Source organism: Sinocyclocheilus grahami, unplaced genomic scaffold (assembly GCF_001515645.1).
Source record: "Sinocyclocheilus grahami isolate Dianchi unplaced genomic scaffold, SAMN03320097.WGS_v1.1 scaffold1346.1, whole genome shotgun sequence".
Classification (NCBI taxonomy): Eukaryota; Metazoa; Chordata; class Actinopteri; order Cypriniformes; family Cyprinidae; genus Sinocyclocheilus; species Sinocyclocheilus grahami.
The window spans coordinates 97,774-123,806 of record NW_015506525.1 but is presented as its reverse complement, the minus strand read 5'-3'; the positions used below and the strand labels follow the sequence as shown (position 1 = coordinate 123,806).

The window sequence follows — 26,033 nt, the reverse complement described above, 5'->3', positions numbered from 1 at the left end:
ATTGCGTGATTACGTAAACAAACTTGAATTGTCAAATCAAAAAGAATCAGATTTCCCATTTTGCCTGAGGCTCTGGATTACAGGCAATAATGCTGTAAATAATGTTCAGTTTCTTGCACAGACTGATTGTTTCTCTTCATAAGACCTCAATATATCGTCAGGAGCCTGTTTATGCTTTTTTTAATTTTATAAATCACCAAGGACCTCGGTTTCAGCTAAAAATCTTCTTTACTGTTCGACTGAGAAAAAAAAGTCACCTACATCTTGGATGGGCTGATGGTGAGTAAATTAACAACACATTTTCATTTTTGGGTGAACTGTCCCTTTAATCCCGAGGCCTGCAGAACCCTATAAACTAGTGTTTATCAGAAAAGTGCCATGTCAAATAGGTCTTATAAGTTAAGTTGGCATGTAATATTGCTTTAAGGTGGTGCTTTTCATTGTATGGTAATTTCTCAAATAGGACTGGCGATTCAGACCGTCATTGTTGTGACCGGAGCAGTGTGAAAGAGTAGAGGTCTTATTGAGTCTTTGCTATAGCTGATTGTTTTGGCAGCGTGATCAGGGAGGAGATGCAGATTCTCATGGGTTGCTCGTTGGAAAGCAGCTTCTTAAACAAGCATGAAATCCATTAAACTGCCTGCATGAAACTCAATAGTGTGTTTACAGTAAAGCACTACACAGTGTTCACTGGGAAAGTTTCACCCTTGAAATTATTATTATTATTTTTTGACATTTCTCTGTCAATTTGTGCCTTATCGCCTTGATTCGCTCCACACATGTGCTTCTGTGCCGTTACAGTGTTTGGAAATGTAAGTTACACATAATATATGGATGTCATTGCGTTAGATTTACAATTTCAATTTGAGTGTCCGTCTCAAATGCAGGATCTTTCACTTTTCATGTTTTCTTTATCTTTGTTTTTAATGAATGCATTAACTATAGACATGATCTGCTAACAACAAACAAATGCAAAGTCACACATTACTGATCTTATTTCGAACTGCTTTTTGATATATTTGGTTTGCTAATCTAATGCAGTGATATTCATATGTGGTTTAACATATGCGTCCAAATGCAAATGCGGCTGTATATCATACTCGCATGTGCCATTATTTGGTAGCAGCGTAGAGTAACTTTGTAATTAAGCAATTTGCCCTGAACTGAAACAATTGAGGAATATGGTCTTTGTTCATGACCCAAGAAAATGCAGTTGTGTTCTGTTAACTCCTATGAAGTCAATATTAAAGTGCAGAGCAGAAACATTTTGAATCCAGATGTGCATGGAGCTTCACTGAACGAAGCAAACAAACATGCAGATCTCTGAATGCTCAGTGAGTTTGTTGTTGTGGGACCAAAAGTTGAACACTATGACCATTCCAGTAAATAACAGGAGACATAAAACACAGAGCAGCATTTGAAGATTGATGAGAACTTTAAAATGCACTTATAAAAGTAAGAAGGCACAGAACAAAGCCTGTTTTGTACCATGTTTGTTCATTTGCCGTGTATATATGTGTGCGTAAGTTTCTTTATTTTCTCTCTCTCTAGTCGTGTTATTCCAGCTTAAATGCGTTTAGTTTTGCCTTCTAGATGCTTTGTCATCTGTGGAACAAAAAAGGATTTTTTCCCCCATGTCAAGATTGTCGGTAAACAACAACTTAAATTTGTCTTTTTATTTTGTGTGTGTTCCTGACACGAATTGATATGTTTTCAGAAGACTTGAAATATGACACGCATACTGACCAGTTTTATGATATTTTATCTGTTTTGTTTCTTTTGTACTTATGTCATTTTGGTGTTTGATAGCCTAAGTCCTCTTTCGCTGTCATTATACTAATATGCAGAATGTGTTTTAAAAATTACCTTTAGTGAACAGAGATCATGTGGCTTTGGAGTAAATAACTATTCCTTTGAAGAGGTTTAAACATGATCTGCTAACAACAAACAAATGCAAAGTCACACATTACTGATCTTATTTCGAACTGCTTTTTGATATATTTGGTTTGCTAATCTAATGCAGTGATATTCATATGTGGTTTAACATATGCGTCCAAATGCAAATGCGGCTGTATATCATACTCGCATGTGCCATTATTTGGTAGCAGCGTAGAGTAACTTTGTAATTAAGCAATTTGCCCTGAACTGAAACAATTGAGGAATATGGTCTTTGTTCATGACCCAAGAAAATGCAGTTGTGTTCTGTTAACTCCTATGAAGTCAATATTAAAGTGCAGAGCAGAAACATTTTGAATCCAGATGTGCATGGAGCTTCACTGAACGAAGCAAACAAACATGCAGATCTCTGAATGCTCAGTGAGTTTGTTGTTGTGGGACCAAAAGTTGAACACTATGACCATTCCAGTAAATAACAGGAGACATAAAACACAGAGCAGCATTTGAAGATTGATGAGAACTTTAAAATGCACTTATAAAAGTAAGAAGGCACAGAACAAAGCCTGTTTTGTACCATGTTTGTTCATTTGCCGTGTATATATGTGTGCGTAAGTTTCTTTATTTTCTCTCTCTCTAGTCGTGTTATTCCAGCTTAAATGCGTTTAGTTTTGCCTTCTAGATGCTTTGTCATCTGTGGAACAAAAAAGGATTTTTTTCCCCATGTCAAGATTGTCGGTAAACAACAACTTAAATTTGTCTTTTTATTTTGTGTGTGTTCCTGACACGAATTGATATGTTTTCAGAAGACTTGAAATATGACACGCATACTGACCAGTTTTATGATATTTTATCTGTTTTGTTTTTTTTGTACTTATGTCATTTTGGTGTTTGATAGCCTAAGTCCTCTTTCGCTGTCATTATACTAATATGCAGAATGTGTTTTAAAAATTACCTTTAGTGAACAGAGATCATGTGGCTTTGGAGTAAATAACTATTCCTTTGAAGAGGTTTAAAGATATTACTTCGTTATGCAACTACAATTTTTTATATATATATATATGTATGTATATATATAATATATAACTATATATAATATATAACGATAAATGTCTACAGTTTTTTGCAAGAAATAAAAAAACACTTTTTATATATTAAAAAAAAAAAAAAAATATATATATATATATTTTGTCGAGTACTAAATAAAATGACCAGTGAGAATTATCCATGCAGTCTCAGAATGAAATAAACTTCAATTTTTAAACACTGAAACTTGATTGTACTCACTAAAATTGTCATTATGAATAGTTGTAAATTAACTACATTAAACAGGAAAATGCATATTTGAGTGAACAATAACATTCAAAAGTCTGAATAACATTCAGATACCCACCAACACCACTAGATGTCCTAATAAGAGTTTCAGGTTTAAGTCTGAGGACTCGTCACAAGCTTTAGAAATCACTGGAAGAGTCCAGAGCCTTTGGAATCACTCTTGGATTGTGATTTATGTATTGTTTCTTCATGATTAATGATGATTGATGAATACTTTTTGGATGAATCTCATGAATAAATACTTGGGCTTTATTTCATCTGCCAAAAAAAAACGCACACCAAAATCCCTACAAATGCAAGAGTAATGAGCAATAGACGTTCATTTAAAGGATAAACAAAATGGCCAGTTTGCCCCTGCCAGACCAACAGCTAGATGTCAAGCGATTGCTGTGTGTGAGGAATAAAATGAAGTTTAAGTCGTTAGTTGCTGACAATTTAGCTTTCCACTGAAGTTCAGAAATGCATCTGCATTCAGATTCACGATCAGGGCAGATTTGACGTCATTTGAATCCAAATTCTTCTTGAATTCCAAATGGCTTCAGAAGATCTGGAAAATAATGCAGAAGTTGCATGGACAATTTGAGATGCAGGTCTTTTATTATTATAATTAATTATTTTCACACAATTACCTGCGTCACCATAATTCATGACAAATATTATGAGACCTGGACTACTGAAAAGTTTGGGATCAATAATTGCATTTTATTTGTTTCTTTTCAAAGAAATTGAATTTATTGAAAATGACTAAGGACATTTCTAATGTTACAAAACGATTCTGTTTCCAATAAATGCTGTTCTTTTGAACTTTCTATTCATCGAAGAATCCTGGAAAATAAAATGTATCACAGTTTCCACAAAAATGGGAAGCAGCGCAACTGTGTTCAACATTGATAATAATCAGACATGTTTCTTGAGCAGCAGATCAGCATATTATACTGATTTCTGAAGATCATGTGACACTGAAGACTGGAGGAATGATGCTGAAAATACAGCTGCGCATCACAGAAATACATTACAGTTTAACAGATATTCACACAGAAAACAGTTACTTGAAATTGTAATAATATTTCACATTTTTACTGTTTTTACTGTATTTTTTATCAAATAAGTGCGCAGCCTTGTAGAGCATAAGAGACTTCTTTTGAAAACATCTTACTGACCCTAAACTTTTGAAGTTTAAGTTTAGCAGTAACTTTCATGGATATTTGACGAACACTTGACCTTACAGATCCGAGAACAGCACAGATTCACTTTCATTTAAATTCAGCCCCAGAAATCATAAGTGTCTGTCTGAGAAGTCCAGAGGTGCCCTACACTTTGTTGAAGTTTAAGTTTAGCAGTAACTTTCATGGATATTTGACGAACACTTGACCTTACAGATCCGAGAACAGCACAGATTCACTTTCATTTAAATTCAGCCCCATAAATCATAAGTGTCTGTCTGAGAAGTCCAGAGGTGCCCTACACTTTAGATGAGGTGGTGTTTCTCATTCCTGGTTCTTATCCTAAACCAGAGTTGACATGCCAGGTCAGTTACAGGCGCTCAGGTCTCAGGCTTCAGTCTAGATTCAGATGCATGTTCCATTGGTGTTCTTTTGTCTGGACTCCCAGTATGTGACCCAGTCTGCGGTCCGCTCTTCTTCACGTGCTGCGATTGGAGATGGCACTTCCCTCTATGTACGAAGGCCAGTGGTCAGCAGACCTTGGAAAGGCAGAGTCCTCGTCACAGTGGGAGTCTTGTTTCCATATGGGTTCAGCTCTGTATTTAAGGGATGTTTTGATTTGCTCCGCTCTCTGGCCGTCTCGACAGCACAGCTGATGTTCCAAAGCAAACGGCACTGCCTCGTCTGGTTAACATGATCAAGATGTGCCCTGAGGCCTGCGGTTCGCTGCTCTTGCATTTGCACCTAAGTAAATGCATGTTGAGATGTGCTGCATGTTTGTGCAGCATTGCTGAATGTTACTTTTAACATGAAGATTGGACTTTGTGGAGCTCCTCGGCCCCAGCGGTGGTCCTGAACGTCTACTTTCCTAATTTTTTCCTAAGTTTTGGAAGATGCTAATCTTAGCCAAGACAATGCGTTATGCATATGATCTGAGTGCAGATGATCCACAGAACTAGACCTGAAGCGGTAGTCTGCGGTCCGCTCTTCTTCACGAGCTGCGATTGGAGATGGCACTTCCCTCTATGTACGAAGGCCAGTGGTCAGCAGACCTTGGAAAGGCAGAGTCCTCGTCACAGTGGGAGTCTTGTTTCCATATGGGTTCAGCTCTGTATTTAAGGGATGTTTTGATTTGCTCCGCTCTCTGGCCGTCTCGACAGCACAGCTGATGTTCCAAAGCAAACGGCACTGCCTCGTCTGGTTAACATGATCAAGATGTGCCCTGAGGCCTGCGGTTCACTGCTCTTGCATTTGCACCTAAGTAAATGCATGTTGAGATGTGCTGCATGTTTGTGCAGCATTGCTGAATGTTACTTTTAACATGAAGATTGGACTTTGTGGAGCTCCTCGACCCCAGAGGTGGTCCTGAACGTCTACTTTCCTAATTTTTTCCTAAGTTTTGGAGGATGCTAATCTTAGCCAAGACAACGCGTTATGCATATGATCTGAGTGCAGATGATCCACAGAACTAGACCTGAAGCGGATTGATCACTGTCAGTGTAAATGCACATTAATTCTAATGTTATGAAGGTTGTGGTTCTACAAAAACAAGCCATGCATCACAAAGGACCTGCCAAACCTGAATGAAGAGTCGCCATTTTATTTTTCTGCACCATTCTGTGCTTTTCAGCCCTGAAACGGGTTTCAGCAAAGAAAATCATAAATGGTGTGAATTAAAAGTGGAATGAGAGTTTATCATAACTAAAATGGACCAAACATTTATCTAATTTCTCTTTCAAGTTCAAGCACAAATTAAATACAAAGTGAACTGGGTTCTCCAAGACTGGGTTCTTGTTTTTTTTTTTATTTTGATTATTTATTTAATTGTATTATTTTTAGTTAGTTTTAGTTTTTGTTTATTTCTTACCTGTTTAGTAAGAATTTAATGGCTTTTATTTTTTATTTTTTTTTATTTTATTTTTCTGCACCATTCTGTGCTTTTCAGCCCTGAAACGGGTTTCAGCAAAGAAAATCATAAATGGTGTGAATTAAAAGTGGAATGAGAGTTTATCATAACTAAAATGGACCAAACATTTATCTCATTTCTCTTTCAAGTTCAAGCACAAATTAAATACAAAGTGAACTGGGTTCTCCAAGACTGGGTTCTTGTTTTTTTTTTATTTTGATTATTTATTTAATTGTATTATTTTTAGTTAGTTTTAGTTTTTGTTTATTTCTTACCTGTTTAGTAAGAATTTAATGGCTTTTATTTTTTATTTTTTTTAATTTGAAATATAATGCTCCTGTCTTTCTCCTGGGAAAAATTGTAATGTCTCTTTTTGCAATAAATAGATTTTTGTCCATCAGATTAGAGTGAGAATGTCATATTAGCCACCCGTTATCAAGTAGCACATTACGGTTTATGGCTGTGAAGTGACTAAAGCCTGTTAACTGAATCCAAGGAAGAATCCAAAGAAAAATGTACTCCTGCAACAATCCCAGTCCCTGAGATGGACTCATGTGGTGTGGTGGATCTGAGGCCTTGTCCACACGAATACATTGTTGTTTGAAAATGTTTCTTTTCTCTCCGTTTTGGCCTTCCGTCCACACCGAGATGACGTTTTTGAAAGCTTTTTGAAAACACTCTCCAAAATGGATAAATTTGAAAATGGCATTTTCAAATTGTAGTGTGGACTGTGAAAATCGTGAGAGCAGCTGCGTTTTAGATCAAACATATAATCGTGAGTCAGTGCGACCTGGATGCGTCAGTGAATGATGACATTTTCATAAATAAAATTATCCTGCCCGAAGGAATGCTTGAAAACGTGTCTGTATCGTCTCAGTGGCCTTTTATGACGCATCTGCAGCAAGGTCAATTTAGCGTTTTCCTACATTTCAGTCTGGATGAGAAAGTTTTAGAAAATGCTTAAAAACACTAGAGTGGACGGGGAGCGTTTTGAAAATGTCAAAATTTTAGATACCATTGAAATGCCACAATTCTTCATCAATTTCGATATTATAGCAAAAAACTAATACTAGCTTAAAAAATTTGCAGTCCCTTTGAAGACAAAATTAAAATAAGAACAAATACACTAACAACAACCAGGACAAACTAATACAATATATAGCAAAATATACACATGAAATAACACTACATACTACTACAGACATTAAATAATCAAATATTAAAAATATCTTTATTGTATTTTTATTGTATCCATTTAAATACACAATGATTTTTATTAAAGTTATATGTTTTTCAGTCAAGAGGAGTGAGTTTTTTCTCTCTATTTTGTTGTTTGATTAACATTAATGACACAAACAGCAGCAGGCATATCTAATATCTTTTATACTGATACACATCCGATTCCTTTTCCAACTTTAACTCATTTAAGACTAGGGCTGAAAGCAATCACAAAAGATAGTTTAAAATTCTTATTGGGTTAAATAAGAAAAGCATTGAATATTATAACATTATTTTGCCATAGCAATATTATTTACACTGTAATTAATTAGAAGGGCATAAATAATGCTGAGATAAATATGTTTTAAATGGGCAGTATGTTAAATGCATTAATCCTTTTCATGTGCTATTTTTTCCATAATTAATCACACCAAATGAATGTTAAATCAACAGCCCCAAGACATTTACGTTGGGGTTTTCGTGTGTATTTGATCTTTTAAGTGCAAAAAAGCTACATGTAGCCTGAAAACAGAAAGCAAAAATAGTTTGTAAGTTAGTTAAATGTGTTTAATAATTAACACTCAAATCAACTCAGTTGGTGGAAAACACAGCCGTGGAAGCCAGCAAACACATTTATTTAGCGATTGCAGATTCTACCCGACCTAAAAAGCCTCAGCATCCATCTAAAATGCTCTATGACCAGAGGCATATTAAAACACAGATAAATCAGCTCATCTACTTACAGTGTAAGGCTCGTTGCCTTCCAGTGTCAGTTGTGTTTGTTCTTTTTGCTTGTCCTCAATCTGGCAACCCGAATTTGAGGAGGAGGGGGCGGAGAAACAACAAACCCATAACCTTGGTGTTTACAAAAACACTTCTGCAGTTTATTAATTACACAAGGTCATATCACGACCTCACTATGAAAACCGTATAAAAGAGTTTTGTATTGCACAGCAGTTAATAAAACACTATTCCTGCTTCCCCCATTCACAAACCGTCTGAAGGGTTAAAGCCGTCTCTCTTTGGAGGGTTTTGTGCAGTGTTTGTGTTGGTTCTGCTGTTAAAGACCCTGATTTGGAGCACTACTGTTCCCTTTGCTTCAGAGAATGGGTTTCTTGATGGAGGCTACTTGAGGACATAATGCTGTTCATCTGGGGTCATGCATCATCTGTGCTCTCGCTGACCCGAGGCCTGTGGAGCCGCGGCGATAACTGATGGATCCGCACACAGATGAATAGAGGAGTGACCTGGCTTGTCTTAATGGGATTGTTTGCTCTGTAAAGTGAGACGGCGCATGCGTATTCCATGTGGAGATGCAGCGCTGTTGGCTGAATCTGTTGAACCTCACAACGAAAGTGCACGTCATTACATGTCTCATTTCACAGCAAACTCAGCCTCGACTGTGTTGGTGCAATGACTCCGGCACTCTAAAGATAATGAATCCGCTCGACTGCGGCGTGTTTTTGACTTTGGATGTGGAATTGCGTGCTTGTGTGCTCGACGTGGTTTGATGATTACTGGAAGAGTGTTGGAGCTGCGAGCCTGACTTGCTTTCATCTGCTGGAGAGAAACACTCCAGATGAATCAGTCAGCCTCATTTGTTAAGTGCCACGCTCTCTAATGCAGATCTAATTCAGAAACCGCATGATTCAGACCGGTGTGTTTGTCTGAATGCCGGATGGATGTTCTGTATCAATTTTTCATTCATTTACATGCAGCTGTACAACCCAAAGCAGCGCTTCTCGTAAGGCTGAGAGGGTTAGTTCACCAAAAAAAGGACACTTGTTTCATTGAATCATTTTGTTTCAAACCCATAGTCTTTTTCTTCCATGGACCAAAACCAAAATTAAATCCATAAATTAATTTAGCCAAAAACCGAAATCAATTAATAATCAATTCATTAATCAAATTTATTTAATAATCAATCATTCAAATAAAAACTAAATGAGTTGTAAATAAGCATTTAAATGGCACACAAGGCAGTATTTCTATCATATTTTAATCTTTTAATGAAATTGTTTCTGCTCCAATTCATTGCTGAGATATAAACATTTAAACAGTGGCTGTAGTATCTTGTTTTCATTTTTTCAAACATACATTAAATAATGAAGACAGCGGGTTAAGTAAAATGAATAATGAATATGCATATATTTATATATTTAGATTGCTAGTTATTTTTTCTAGCGTTGAAGAACATTGAAGAAGCTCAAAACATGACAAAAGCAGTTTATACAACGTATGCGCTATATTTCAAGTGTTTAAAGACCGTTTCAAGAGACCCAAATTTAAATGAATTCCTAAAATCCTCCTTTCCATTCTAGCTTCTCTAGATTCTATAGTCATTATAATTATGACATAAAAAGTTACCATTATGAATTTATATAGTCAGTTATTATATTTTTAATTTCATAATTATGACTTGTCATTATTTTGACTTCTTACCTCAGAATTTGGATCAGAAACGTTTTATCTCATAGTTATGACTTTTATGTCACAATTATGATTTACCAAAACGTTTTTCCCCTAATGTGTCAGAAATGGGCTTCCATGCAGATTTTATTTTCATACTTTTGCATATTTCAATTCTCTGTTATTTTTACCTTGCTTATGAATGATGACTTGTAATTTTGGGATTCTCTGAAATTACGAAAAGTATGTCTGAAGCCTTCAGATCCACTTTATTATAGGGTAGCCTAACTTTTGGTATTATTCAGTATTTTTTTATTTCCACCATCAGAACATCTGATTTAGCCAGTCAGGATGGAAAACTGAAGACATGTTCTGCCAAGACTGTTATGCAACCAGAAAGTGGCCCAGTATATTTCCAGTGTAGTTTAATGGTGCTACTTCCAGCTTGCACTCACTGTGTCTGTTGGAGTTACGATGGACAAGTGAACAGGTTAACGGGTCTCTGATCCCATCAGGCACTGAAGCGGTTTTCAGTGGACTGCTAAACTGGTCCATTTCAGTCCCACTTCATACTGCTGTCATGTAAGGCTTTGCGGAGTTGTCTAATACTCTGCAGACCTTGATCTTTCAAGATGAGTTCATTGAGCTCGGAAATCACACTGTAGTGTTCAGAACTTTCTGCTCAGTCTATAAAGACATTTACTGAAACTGCAGGAACGACTTGTTCTGAACTTTCTGATGTCTGACAGATGGATGCATTATGACCATCATATGCTCATGTCCACAAAGCCTGTTCGATGTTCAATGATTTCAGCATAAATGAATGCAACAGAGAACCTTGACTGACATTATAAGTGACCCATTTATTCATTCATAGTGAAATGAAGCAAGTTAGTGATTACAAACGGTTTCATTTGTGAAAAGTGGACAGGCTGAGAGTTTCACAGAATCTACAGAAGAAGATTCATATTTTTCTGCTTAATATTTTTGTGAAAACTGTGATTCATTTGATTTTTTAGGATTCTTTAAGAAAGTTTAAAAGAAAGAACAGCATTTATTTGAAGCATAAATCTTATGTAACATTATAAATGTCTTCACTGTTACTTTTGATCAATTGAATGCATTCTTGCTGAATAAAAGTATTAATTTAAAAAAGTATTAATAAAAAACACTTACAGACCCCATGCTATATAATTAAAAAATCTTAATTTATTAATTTATTAATTTATTTATCAGTGTTCTCTAAGGGTGTAATGGTGCAAGTATTCGTATCTGAAAATGTTTCAAACAAATACAGCGTTGTTTTAACCATTGCATGTTCGGAACTTAAAGTAAAACTCCTAGTTTTAATATATATTCATTTTTCATAAATCAATATAAATTCTTAAATCCCAAGATCGAGCTTTTAGTCTATGCTGTTTCAGTTGATGCATGAATAAAACTTCACTGGACATTATATGCACTATAATATGTATTTTGCCACAATGCTTATCCCGTCCAACAACGCAATAAACATCGTGTTTGTTACAAAGTCTCATCCTTCAAATTCTTTCCATTTTATCAGGAAATTCAAACAACAAATTCATTTTTTTAATATCATATATAGAAGTTAATGTAAAACTTCCTTATGTGCAAGTTGGCAAATATACAGTATATTTGGCTTTTTTTACATGGAGTGTTGATTATTATACATAGAAATAAATAGTTTTGTGATGTTAATTGTAACCTTTAATATTATAGTAATGTGCAGTAATAGGGCTTCCTATATAGTTTACAGCATTAGCTAAGATAGATTTGTTATCCTTAAGAAAATTTCAATTGAATGTATTATAAGACAGACACAGTTTGTTCAGTAAACCGCTATTTAATAAAAAAAGAAAAATAGAAGCAATTTTATATTTGTTTGTTTTCTCCTCTGCTGTACTGAAAACATACCGAACCGTGACTTCAAACCTGAGGTACATACCGAGCCGTCATTTTGTGCACCATTACACCCCTAGTGTTCTCTGTAAAACAGCCTAATAATCTTGCAGTTCACAGGGCTAAGGACTGTTTTTATTTATTATCATTGATGATGTAATAAAGTGTATCTCCTGGCATCAAAAACAAGACTGAGTGTGGTTCCTAAGATGAGAAGCAGAAGACACCACAATAGGCCTCTGCAGATTCTGCAGCCAGTGGGGTTGCTTGTTCAACGTCTAAATAATCTAAACCAGTCCTGCAGCAAACTCCTCTGAATAATAGCAGTTCCTCAGAAACCCTCCACCTCCCCCAGCACCACCTGTCTAGATCTGCTGTGGGATTTACAAATGCCTATTCAAAATGCAACAACAACATAACTTACATGCTCGTAGCAGTGTGTCTATGTGTCTGTTGGGAGCATCAAGTAGCAGCATGATATATTTCGCCAAGCCCCAAAAAAATGCATTAACATTTTCATATCCATTAACATGCTAAAACTAGTTGTCATGATTGAAACGAATTATCAGTCTAAATCAGTTGGAGTCAAGAAGATGCTCAGCTGGCACATGCAGACTATGATGCACATTTCAGACAATATTAGACTTGTATTTATTTATTTCATTTTTAATCAACCAAAATTTGAGCATATTGGTTGAAATTGTATATTTTATTTTACATAGAACATAATTTCCACTATTTTTACATTTAGATTACCTGTGCCATCATCATGCATTTAATCACTTATTTAATAAGACTGTCAAAATAGATGAGATAAACTTGTCATACTGTACAATATAATAATTTTGTGGTGCCTAAATGTACTTGTAGCATTTAAAACTATTGATTTTAGTGTTTTCTTTAAGGCAGGTATTAGATCATGGTGCTAATAAAGCATACCAAGTTTTGTTTCAATAGATTGAATAGTTGCCGTGATACAGCCTTTCATCCAGTTTCAGCTCAAATAGTCTAGTGACTAATGATTCCAGAGCTGCAGGAAATTATGTCATGACAGCACTGATTTCACCATGTGACTTTGTTAAATGTTCCATCTGGATTTGATTTATAAATAAATGACCTGTAAAGAGGATCTTTACTTATAAACTGGTGCTTGAGCTTTTTTTTTTGTAAATTCAGTGGCGTTCCATACAGGTGCGTTTCTGTAAGACTATTGGCTGGAGTCCTGACGTGTCATTGTCTTCCGGCGTTCGGATTACTGAGGATTTACTGTGGTTGGTTATGTGCCTCTCTAGTTGTCTTTGCTTCATTTACTGCCCTCATCAGATCTGCTTTTCCGTTAATTTCTGCAGAGTTTGCATTCCTCGGCTCGGCACTCGTTAGATTTCTAGAATTCCTCTCTGTCTCTGTATCACTGCTTGGACGAGAGCAGGAGAAATCCACACAGGCTCATAAAAAGCAAAAGAGGCATAAGTGGCTTTTTTATTCACTCAAAGCTGTTGTTTTTCCCCTCCCTTGTTCTTTAGAGTGTCTCCCGCCAATGACTGAATCATTTACTATGGAGTGATGTCACTTTTTACAGCAGTCCTGAGACGCAACTTGTTTTCTATAACAACGCATATTAAATCATTTCTATGACAAATCACAACATGTACACATTTTAGCTTCTCTTTGTGTTGGTGGTGGTTGGATGTGGTGATTCAAAATTAAATTAAAATCGAGTTTGCAAAATTCTTTGAAACAAATGTGAACCAGTAGCCAAGCTGCTTGGGCATGTTTAGCATTCTAAAGTCATTTATGGCTTTGACTTTTTACCATCCAATCAATTCGAAATGGATAAAGTCAAGTCGAGCCATGTTTGTTTCATTATTAAATTTTCAATTTCACTCAAATGAATCACATAATGGAAGTAAAGTAGGATGCAATTCCCATTTCGTGCTGACTTTAAAGAGATGAAGAAAATGAAAATTCGGTCATCATCCATTACGTCGTTCCAAAACCTTGAGTAGTGTAGGCCTCAATTTCAATTTAGTGCGCAGCATTGACAGAAATTAACTTTTCTATTGAGTGTTTCCCACACATAGACTTTGGGTGGGCCAGTAAATTATTAGGGATGCACGATATTAGATTTTTGCCAATATGTGATATTTTTTCAACTCATTTTGGCCGATACCGATATATTTCCTTTTGTTTGGAAGCAACACTAAGTCTCGAAGCATTGTAAATAACTATAAATAAACTATATATCAATCACTGCTTTTTTTTCCCCCAGAAAAATGCAGTTAACCCTAACATTTTATTTTAAATCAAAAATCAAAACATGCTCATTATTTTATGACATCAATTACTGCTTTATTTAATCAGAAACACAGTCTAAATTTTATTTGTGTAGGCTATTTTACAATTATTTTTACTATTTTAGTAGGCCAACAGCGCCCGCTACAGATTAAAACTCCTTACCGAACGGGCGTTAGGACCTGAGGGTGCTGCCGCTGCTGCCACTGCACTTGCTTTTACTGTTTACTCTGTCATACACAGAGCGCGTCATTCTGTACGTGCTTTCACAGATTAAATGCAGAAATCCAAAAGAGTGAATCTAATCATCATTCAATCACCACATTTGAGTTATCATTGCAAAAAAATGTTTTTATGTATATATGTTCTGTTTATGTAGGCTATATACTGTATTCTATATACAGTACCAGTCAAACGTTTGGACACATGAATGGGAAGTGTTTCCAAACTTGTGACTATACTGTACTATAATATAGTCTACGCATAAATAATATCGGCCGATATGTATCGGTATCAGTCTTTTTTTACTCCCTATTATCAGCATCGCCATCGGCCCCCAAAAAACCCATATATCGGTTATGGTTTAATATCATTATATCGGTTTGCTTCCTGTAGCTCAAAGTTTGAGCCCAAGTTTATTTGTACAGTTCATTTCCAAACATACCTGTAGTTTCAGTTTGGTTTGGCGTTTATAAAAAATTTTTTTGTTTATGATTAGTCCTACTGTAATTTATTTTAGTTTGATACCATATTTTCTGTTCCTGTTCTGTTCAGAATGCTGTTTAATTTAAAGGATTTGTTTGTCAGGGGAGCTAAAACACACATTTATAGCATTTGTACTGTTTGTAAATGTTTTTTTTTAATTAACCAATATTTGCCAATATTTTATTACCCATTTTTATTTACCAATGTGATTTATTGTCATTTTTTTTCTCTCTCAACAATGCAATTAGTTTTAATTCATTTTATTAGCATTTATTCTTATATCAAAAATTTATTTTATTTTCTTGCAGTTACTGTACTTTGATCACTCCAAAAATAAAGGTCCAGCTTTAATGTGTGAGTGTGTGTGTGTGTGTGTGTGTGTGTTTTTTATTTTTAAACATTAATTTACCAAATAAATATAGGACTCAATAAATGAAGCGAGGTCTTGTTAAACTGTTTATTGACATTCGGCATTCTGCCTGAAGCAGTTTGTTTGCCCTTGTGCTTCTGGATTCCCTTCTCTTCAGCTCTTTAGTGTTCAGCTCTGAAGGTGTTTCTGGTGTGTTTTTGATCTTTCTGGTTGGTGGCCTGTTTTGAAGGATAAAGCCAGGTCAGGTCAGGCCTTCCTGAGTTGGGAGAATCGACTTTAATTGGGCTCTCTGGCTTGTTTGGAGCGGTTTCGGTCTGAGGTCTCCCCTGGTATTCAGGCTTCATGTTGGGGAGATCTGAGCAAGGCCCTGTCGCTCTGATATGCGTGTGCACGAATTACGCTCCAGCCTTCAGTTTCCCGTGCACGTTAATAACAGTTTGACATGTTAAAGCGCTGATTAGGAATTCAGGCTGTGCTTGAAGCCCATTCATCATGTAGATCACATGATGTTTGCGACTTATGTCCATATGGCGGCCTCTGATTACAGATTCACAAAAACATTAGAAAAAAAACTAACAAAATCTATATTGTGGGCAGGATGTGTAAATGTTCTCTTCATATAATGTCTTAGATATTGGGTTAGGCAGCTTGCGGGCAGCTATTGTCATCCAACATTTCGCCATTTATAGAACAAGTGCAGCTGAAGACTAGTGGCGGGACTAATCAACTAGTCTCCTGCTTTCTCACTGGAACCCATTGACCTCAAATGCAGCGATTGTCCAGCGGGACCCCTGGCACAGCGCAGGCCTCATTATGCAGGGTGTGTATGGGAACGGCAGTAAACATGACATTTCCCTGTAGCGAGCGGCCCGTCCTAATCATAGCTCTGCTGCACAATATGCAGTAAAAGAGCCACCACCACGGGACACTGAGCAAAGGGCAGAGAGGATGTGAACCCCTCATCTGAATCTGCATCTGGCCCTAAGTGTGCTTTTTGTGCAATATTGCATGCAGTGTTGGGGGAAAGTTACTTTTAACAGTAATGCATTATAATTAGGGTTGTGACGGTGATGAAATGTTCCCACCGGTTAATCGACGTGTGACAACAGCGGTGTAACCGGGGGGTGGGGGCCTTGTGGTCATTAGAGTTTTAAATAGCTTTTAAATGCCCGTGCCTATTTTACTTTGACTTTTAAATTAGCGGCAATTTGGCGTCAGTTGCTTGAATGGACAACAAAACAGTACAACGACAAACTCACTTATACTAAACATAAATTTTATTAACAAAACGAATAAAAATACACCATGCTATAGGCCTAATATAAAATTTGGAGGCACCGCATACGCTTTGATGTAAATTAAAATAAATAAATTACAAAAAAACTTTCCAAAATCACCTTAGATAAATGGCAAAAGTCAACAGGCTTTTCAAAATCCCAAATATCGCTAAACAGGCGCTTTGGCATTCCGTTTCGAAACCAAATCTTCCGTCATCGTCTGGTCTGCCTCACCTCACTCTTCTAGTCAGTCAGCTCTCCTCACTCGCTTCAGTTTTAATTGTAGTGTCTGTTCTCTTACTGAACTTAATTCTTTTTATTACTATAAAAAATCAAAACGACGGTGCCATGGTGGGCAAGTGACGTAACCGGTGTTGCGGCTTAACACCGACTATCGCAGCAAGCCTAATTACAATATTGCGTTACTTCATAAAAAAGCAACTATTTGCATTACTTAGTTACTTTTTATGGAAAGTAATGCATTGTTACTTTTGGGTTATTTATTGCATATTTGTCACATGGGCTGGGCTTGCTTATTTGTTTTTTAATAACAAAATGTTACATTTTTGGCAACTGTAAAGGCCCTTTCTTACCAAAAGTGAAATGAAATAGCCTCAGGCTGAAAGAAGTGCCTCAATCAGCACGAGAAAACAATGAGATTGAGAAAACAACAAATGAGAAAACAAAGTAACTTCCGTTACTTATTTGAAAAAGTAACTCCGGTATTTCATTGTAAATTTAAAAGTAATGTGTTACTTTACTAGTTTCTTGAAAAAGTAATCTGATTGCATAACGTGTTACTTGTAATGCGTAACCCCCAACATTGATTTCATGTTTATCGAACAGATCGTTGAGACTCTAAAATCTGATGGATGGATCAGTGTAAAGAAGCTGTTATACAGACACACCTAGGTCCCTAAGATTTACACGATATGGAAAATAGACAGAATCGTGATATGGACTGGTGTTTGTGATTATTAAAGCATAAAATGCTCTTTAGCTTCCTATAAAATGCACACGCACACACACACACACAGAAACTCAAAGGTCTACACTACAGCCTGTCAATATGAACGTTTGGTGTAACTTGAAGGAATTGTAACATGTATTATTATTGAACAGTAGAATGTACTTCTCAAAATAAGTAATAAAAATATAATTATTAAAACATTATTTTAAGGAAAAAAATTAATTACATTAAACTTATGTTGTGTAGTGCAAAAATAAACAGATTTGTTACATTTTCATTTGATAATATTAAAACTTTTTAATGATTTATCATATTTAATTTACCGTTTGTTTTTGGTAATACATTTGTATTAAATATCAATTAATCAAACCTAACAGTAACATTTGTAATCATAAATATATTTTCACATTGAATCTTCAAATGCTTAAACAACATAAAGCCATTATTTGGTATTTTAAATGTTTGTTTACAACTTTTAATCACCGTGTAACTTTCAGTTTTCACTTTAATTTTGGTTAAAGTTTTACTAGTTTTATGTGTTTTGTCACTTTTATTAGTTGTTGTTTTTTATGTTTATATAGTATTTATGAATGTTTATTTATTCGATTTATGTTATTTTATTTGTTATTTTAGTACTACACCTTTAAATGAAAACGAGAAATGTTGCCTTGGCAACTAGCCAAAATAAGTTTAAAGTTTTTTAAAAATATATTTTTTTAAATTTTATTTCAGTGAATGTTTATTTTATTTGTAAGTAACAGAAATGTTTTTCATGGTTTCAGTTAACTATAATAACCCTGGGCACATGTTGGAAGTAAAAAGTGCTGTGAGTGTCGTTTCATGTTGACTTGTATTATATGACAGACAAAAGTGACAGAATACATTAAGAGTAATTATCTTTAATGGTAAATATTCAGTGTGAACTGTAATAACTTTCTGTAGTACTTTTAGACCGTGTTTAATGTCGGAAGCTTCTCTGATCTTTCCGTAGCTGTGTAATATCCTTTTCAAATGCACTGCTAATAAAAACCATTTCATCATCATTATGATCCCTTGTGCGTTAAGAGAGCTGTGTTTCGGCAAGGCTTTTACGTAAAGACTTCAGACGTTGTGTGTAATTTTTGCTCCCTGAGTAACATGTGATTATTTTGGGCTATTGGATAGCTGTTGTGCAACTGCCTATATTTGAGACCGTATTGCTGTCACTGCGGTCATTTTACTTTATGGAGCCCGTTTAGGAGACGAAGATGATGAAAGGGACTGCTAAAGCAGTGGTTCTCAACTGGTTTTGCTTCAGAACCCAGAAAAATGTTGGGCATCTAAATACAGTACCAGAATTGTTTATCATAGAAAAATTCACTAAATAAATCAAACATGATTTTTTTAGGACTATCATGAACTGTGAAGCCCCAACGGTACACAAAACTATTAGCATGGGGAACAGTTCATCCAAAAGTGAAAATTTGCTGAAATTTACTCTCCCTCAGGCTGTCCAAGATGTAGACGAGTTTGTTTCTTCATCAGATTTGTAGAAATGTAGCATTGCATCACTTGCTCAGCAATGGATGCTCTGCAGTGAATGGGTGCCGTCAGAATGAGAGTCCAAACAGCTGATAAAAACATCACAATGATCCACAAGTAATCCACTCCAGTCCATCAGTTAATGTCTGGTGAAAAGTTAATTATTCTTATTTATTTTTTTTAAATACATTTTAAAACATTGTTTCCAGCTAAAATACAAGCCTGTAATCCATAATAATGCTTCCTCCAGTGAAAAAGTGTTCTGGTCTGAATCAGGAGAGAAATCTGCACAGATCAAGCAGCGTTTACAAGCCAAAACAGCTCTAAACAGATATGTGGGTGGATTTTGATGAGAGAGACAACAGGAGATGGACTTTTTAACTGGAGGAAGTGTTATTATAGTGTATTATGGATTATGTAATTTTGGAAGAGTTGTGACGGTGAGGAAATTTTCCCACCGGTTAATCGACGTGTGACAACACCGGTAATACCGGTATCACCGCGGGGGCGTTCCCTCTATTTTCCTTGCTTACCTTCGCATTTAAATAGCTTGTAAAAGCGGTGTGCGCATTTTACTTTCACTTTCAAATAGCGGCAACTGGGAGTAAAGCAATTGTTGGTTTTTAGTTCGTTCGAATGTTCCCTCTTTTCCTCACTTTCCTTCGTTTTTAAATAGCTTGAAAGCGCCGTGCGCATTTTACTTTCACTTTTTTGAATTAGCGGCAGTTCGGCGTCAATTGCTTGAATGCAACAACAAAATACAACGTCAAACTCACTTTAGCCTATATATAAAACATTGAACTTTTATTAACAAAACAAATACAAATACACCATGCTAAAGGACAGGCTATGCCTAATATAAAATAACAAATAACTTACATAAAGTTTAAATAGGTATACAAAACTGGAAACAAGTAAACATGTATAATATGTAATCAAATAAATAAGAAACGTAGAACGTTTATTAGCAAAACGAAATGCAATGGTTTGAAGTTAAATCGCCTTAATGATGGATTTGTTTCTTACAAACACGCAGCTTTTCACTTCACCAGACATTAACTGATGGACTGGAGTGGTGTGGATTATTGTGATGTTTTTATCAGCTGTTTGGACTCTCATTCTGACGGCACCCATTCACTGCAGAGCATCCATTGCTGAGCAAGTGATGCAATGCTACATTTCTCCAAACCTGATGAAGAAACAAACTCATCTACATGTTGAATGTTCAGAAGGTGAGGTCAGCAAATTTTCATAATTGGGTAAACTATTCCTTTAAAGTCTCATAAGAATGTAAATGACATGTCCCGTGTAAAGAGAGAGTCTGAGCATCCAAGAAAAGCCTGCTCTCTGTATTCATCTCGGGTCAGGCACTGTTGGAAATGAGTGCGTTGAACTGCTGGTGTTAAGAGGTCAGCTGTAAATAAGCAGTTAGATGACCGCGCTGACCACTAGCTCAGTCCTTTTTAGAAGGACAGTGTTCTGAATCCGAGAGGCAGTGAGAAACATTCATCTGTCTGGGATCCATATGCACAACACATTGGACAATAAAACCGTCATCCGCGCCGCAGGCCGTAGTTAATGTCAACAAATTAGATTCTCATTAAGTTGTCTTAAATAAAGTCAGAGACGTGTTTTAAAATGCCACTGGAACCTCATAAAGACAAAATAGGATGACTTCATTTTGGACCTGCGTTTGTGCTCCTAGTTTTTCTTCCTGGAGTTGTTTTTCCTGGTCAGTTGAAGGCTGTTTTGACAGACAGGGCGTGTGAGAGAGCAGGGCATTGGGTTTGCAGGTGGCAGTGGGATACTAAAGGGTGTTTTGTGAAGCCAACAAGGCAAACCAACGCATATATTACTGTTCAAAACTTTGGGGTTAATTCAGTTGGTCAAAATGACAGCAAAGACATTCATAATGTTACAAACTAATTCTGTCTCAAAGAGGTTTTGTTCATTAAATAATACTGAAAAATTGAAATATATGATATATATAATAATATCAGAAATATACTGTATATATATATATATATATAATCAGAAATATTTGTTGAGCGGCAAATCGGCATATCAGAATGATTTCTGAAGATCATGTGACACTGAAGACTGGAGGAATGATGCTGAAAATACAGCTGCACATCACAGGAATAAATTACATTTGAACATGTATTCAAACAGAAATCTGTTCTTTTAAATTGCAATAATATTTCAGAATATGACTGTATTTTTGATCAAATCAATGCAGCCTTGGTGAGCAGAAGAGACTTCTTTCAAAAGCATCAAAAATCTGACTAACATCAAACTTTTAAATGCTACACTCATATTTTCTATATGACCCAATGAAGTAAAAGTGGTTGTTGTGTGGCTGTTATTTGGTGTCTGCTCTGAGGCATCTACAGCGGCCCTGAGAAGTATTTGCACACTTACGTCACATTTAAATGGGTCACAACACACTTTTGTTGTATTATTTTACTTATAAGTACACTTAGAATTTCAGTCATTTGAATCAACACCCACTGCTGTGATTGGCTAATATCATTGCAGTAGGAAAAACACCTCTGTCATGACGCGTGTAGATCTGTCTCACCGTCATATTATTCAACCTCATAGCATCCATTAATGGTGTCATTTGTCATTAGCGTTTCCAGTACGTCACATTGGCATTTCTGGAAAACCACCAAGCATTTCTCCAGCTGGCACCGGAGACTGTCCTGGGATACAGTAATAACAGTCAGTTATTTGTGTCTGAACTATCTGTGGTATGTGCTGTGCCTCTTCAGGATTTTCCTTGACTCTCTGTTAACTCCGCAGATGACCGGGTTGACCGGGTTAGGTAATGCCACATTACTTTGACTAGACTCATTTAACTCGGGGGTTAGCGTATAGAAAGCTACATTTTCTCTTGTGCTCCTTTTCTATTGTCACTTTTCTCTTTAGGGTCAAATACTCGCATGACAGAGCAACAGTTTGAAGAAACTTGCTGAGCAAGATTGTTAAACCGTCACCATGTTTATATCTAGCTACCTGAAGTACATCTGGTTTAATAACACAGACATTTGAAGCTAAATCTATCACCCCCTTGAGTACTGAGCTTTGTAATGCAAGTTAAATATGTTCAGCAAACAGATCACCTGCAGTGTGCTGGCCAAGTGTTCTGCAGTAATATACTTCAGTCAAATATGTTCATGGTCTAAAGATGAATCTAGTCACTGCATTTCCTCACGAGGTCTGTCTTAAAAATCATTTAAATTTCAATCAGACCTGGTTAATAACAATAAAATGTGTGCAGTGTGGGACAGCCGTAAGAGAAAAAATGTCTCCAGTCACACCCCTGCATACTTGCTGTCTTATCGAAATCTCACACCCTTGCTAGCACACAGTCTCAAGATTCTGCCGCTGTGCCTGTCTCAGTCCGCTGGCATCAGAAGCAGTATCAGTGACTCTAAGTTTCTGACGCATGACCAACTTGGTTATGAGGTGTGGAATTATTTTGAAATCATTAATTATTCTTCATTTAACTGTCAAGTTCAAAGTAACCACAGGCAAAGTGTTTTACTTGGCACTCAAATACAGGCTCCAAAGGTTTTTTTTTTTTGCGCCAATGAACCATTTTGGATTCCCCATTCCCCATTTGAAGAGCATTTAAAAATGTTTAAAGAACCTTTTTTCACTATCAAGAACCTTTTGTGGAATGGGAGAACTCCATTGGTGTTAAAAGCTCTTCATGGAACCATCCGTGCCAATAAAGAACCTTTATTTGAAGGAAGGACACAGTGATGGTTTCACAGGGTTTCAGGGTTTAAACCTGCAACCTCTACTTTACTAGAGATTTACACACTAATCCACACCAGCCCAAGGATGTTGGACTGGCAGTGCTGGTCTTAGACTTCTAAGGGCCGTAAGGAAAACAGGAGGCCCCTTTCAGTGTGTTTATAAAAGCCCCAAAATGACCCTCAACCCCTAAAACTGTTCTTTCAGAGCAGTTTTACTGTCAACAAACAACAGTGAGAAGAAACCGTACAAGTACAAAAGAAAAAAGATACAAGTTAACTAAACGATTTAGCCTACTACACTTAACCTATTATACAGAAATTGAAAACACTGCATAGTCTTCACCATATTAATTAAATATACATTGATTCTTATTAAAATCACAAAAGTTGAGTGAAGAGCAGTGAATAGTTCTCTCGTTTTCTTTGGTTGTTTGATTAACATTGAAGGGCACATCAGACGCCCTTTTTCCACAAGTTGGTATGAATCTTTAGGGTCTTCATGAAATTTCTGTAACACACTTTGGTAAAAATTCCTCAGTGGTTGTGTAAAACAACACCCTTTTTACCTTGTCAAAAACAGGATGTACGAAATGTGCTGTGATTGGTTAGCTGGGCCAGTGTGTGCTGTGATTGGTTAGCTGGGCCAGTGTGTGCTGTGATTGGTTAGCTGGGCCAGTGTGTGGCAGCACTCGGCCGCTGGTCGGGAAATGTCATGCTCCTTACCATAGCCGCCTGCGAGCTTCAGTGTAAATATTGCATCAATATAAAAATCAATTTGAGCGCGATTTAAACCTGGATGATTGTTACCACTCTAAGTTTGTCTGTCTTGGGAAAGCTAGCATGTCTCTGACACAGTGATAACACTCGTTGCCTTCTCTAGTGCAGCTCAACCAGGTCTCGTCCCATTCGTCGATATTTGTGATATCACAAATCCCGGAAAATATGCGTTGTAGTCCAAACGAGTCATTCGTTGTAGTTTTTGAAAAGTGATTTCTGTTAAATAAAAGATCTCCTTTTGAAGTGGACTTTGAGCTTTGTAACTTTGCAGATCTTTTTTATTAACAGCAACATTACAAACTAACTAAAGTTGAAAAAGTGAAAAAGCATAATAGGACCCCTTTAAGAACAAATGCACTGATCTTATATACTGATAAACATTTGATGACTATCCCAACAGTTTACGTTCACTTAACTCTTTCCCCTCCAGTGTTTTTTTTTTTTCCGAAGTTGCGAGCCACTCCAGCATTTTTGATCATTTTCATAAACGTTTAATGGCTCCCAGAATATTTTGTTGTATGAATGATGCCTAGAATTAACATTTTGATTACAACAGTCAGCACACACGGCTAACACATTGAAGGCAGTGGATGTTGCAGGTGAAGTTTCTTCTGTGTGTTTGTGAAGCTCCAGAGAAACACGCTAAACTTCCAGCTCAATATCCAGACCTCATCACATTCTTCTCATCAGATGCACAACCATGGCTTCTCGAGGCTTTTATATAAGTACTCAGATTACGGAACAAACCAGAATCTTTCTGCAGGAAATGCCTGATCACCAGCGCGTGGATGAGTTCTATTATAATGTGCTGTTTTGCACCTGTTTATCTCCTTTGAAGAGCTGACTTTGCAGCACGATCTGTCAGTTTTATATCTCGTCGAATCTGACAATTAGTCAGTGCTCCACAGATGCAACCTGCTGTTTATTTTGAAACAGAACAGCAAAATTGTTTGACTGAAGTCATAATGGCCATTGGCACTGAAGTATGAACATCAAACAAAATTCATAATCAGCAGCAAATGGTGTTTTCAGTCTGCACTAATTAATAAACGCAGTGGCCACGTGTTCAAATACATGAGCTGTGGTGCTCATGTGGATAATAGGTATGTGTACATGCACTAATTTTTAGAGCCCGACCGATATGGGTTTTTTGGGGACTGATACCGATATTAGGGAGTAAAATCCCTAATATATATCGATATCGATATATCGGCCAATATTCTTTGTGTATATTATAGTACAGTACCAATCAAAAGTTTGGACACTTTCCCATTCGACTGGTACTATATATAGAATACAGTATATACATAAACAGAATATATACTGTATACATAAACACATTTTTTGCAATGATCACTCAAATGTGGTGATCAAACACTTATAATGACGTGACAAAGATATGTAATGGAGGCAGGGCATTTAACAATTTAACAATTAACTTTATTATCCAAAATGAGTCTGACATCAGTGCACTTAAAAGTAAAGTTGAAGTTTATTCAACTTTATTTCAATTAAATTCCATTCAACTTTATTCAGTTGAAGTGTATTTCACTTCGGAGCATTCATTCACGGATTTGCGCTACTGTCTTCACACACAGATGAAACTTACTAGAGAAGTGTGACGTAATATACTGTACCTCTGTAAATAAATAAAATATAAATTCACGTCTCGCACACTTTAATGCCGAATGTAACGTGTACGTTCCTTTAGAACTGGAATCATAGAGGGGAATATCATGTGAAGTCCACTTCGCAGGGCACTTGCAGTCGAATAAGACAACGCTTGGAATGCTGCTGCCTAAACAAGAGACCTCCTTACTGAAGCGAAAGTGTTGACTGGTGTCACTATCTCGCGAACGTGGCAGCGGATCTCCACCAAATTCGGGGGATCCTTTCAGCTCGAGGAGCCCTCTCGAACACTGCCCTCCATGTGTCGCTAGCCCCCCGGGATCACCAGATCGGTCGGCACCCGACCGCAAATGTAACCGCCTGTAACTCCCGGACCCCGGGGGCTATCGACGCGGAGGTGGTCTCAATCGAAAGGGGACCTCAAGATGTACACTCGATTCAGCTTTCGAGAGGGTTCCTCGAGCTGACGGGATCCCCAATTCCATTCAACTTTATTCAGTTGAAGTGTATTTCACTTCGGAGCATTCATTCACGGATTTGCGCTACTGTCTTCACACACAGATGAAACTTACTAGAGAAGTGTGACGTAATATACTGTACCTCTGTAAATAAATAAAATATAAATTCACGTCTCGCACACTTTAATGCCGAATGTAACGTGTACGTTCCTTTAGAACTGGAATCATAGAGGGGAATATCATGTGAAGTCCACTTCGCAGGGCACTTGCAGTCGAATAAGACAACGCTTGGAATGCTGCTGCCTAAACAAGAGACCTCCTTACTGAAGCGAAAGTGTTGACTGGTGTCACTATCTCGCGAACGTGGCAGCGGATCTCCACCAAATTCGGGGGATCCTTTCAGCTCGAGGAGCCCTCTCGAAC

General features: G+C 36.7%; 1 protein-coding gene across 2 annotated transcripts in view; it reads left to right on the top strand.

The window, feature by feature from the left end:
- Positions 1-26,033, top strand: part of LOC107569448 (2-oxoisovalerate dehydrogenase subunit beta, mitochondrial-like) — a 73,069-nt gene that overhangs the window by 29,735 nt on the left and 17,301 nt on the right. The gene's annotated exons all lie outside the window — the stretch shown is intronic.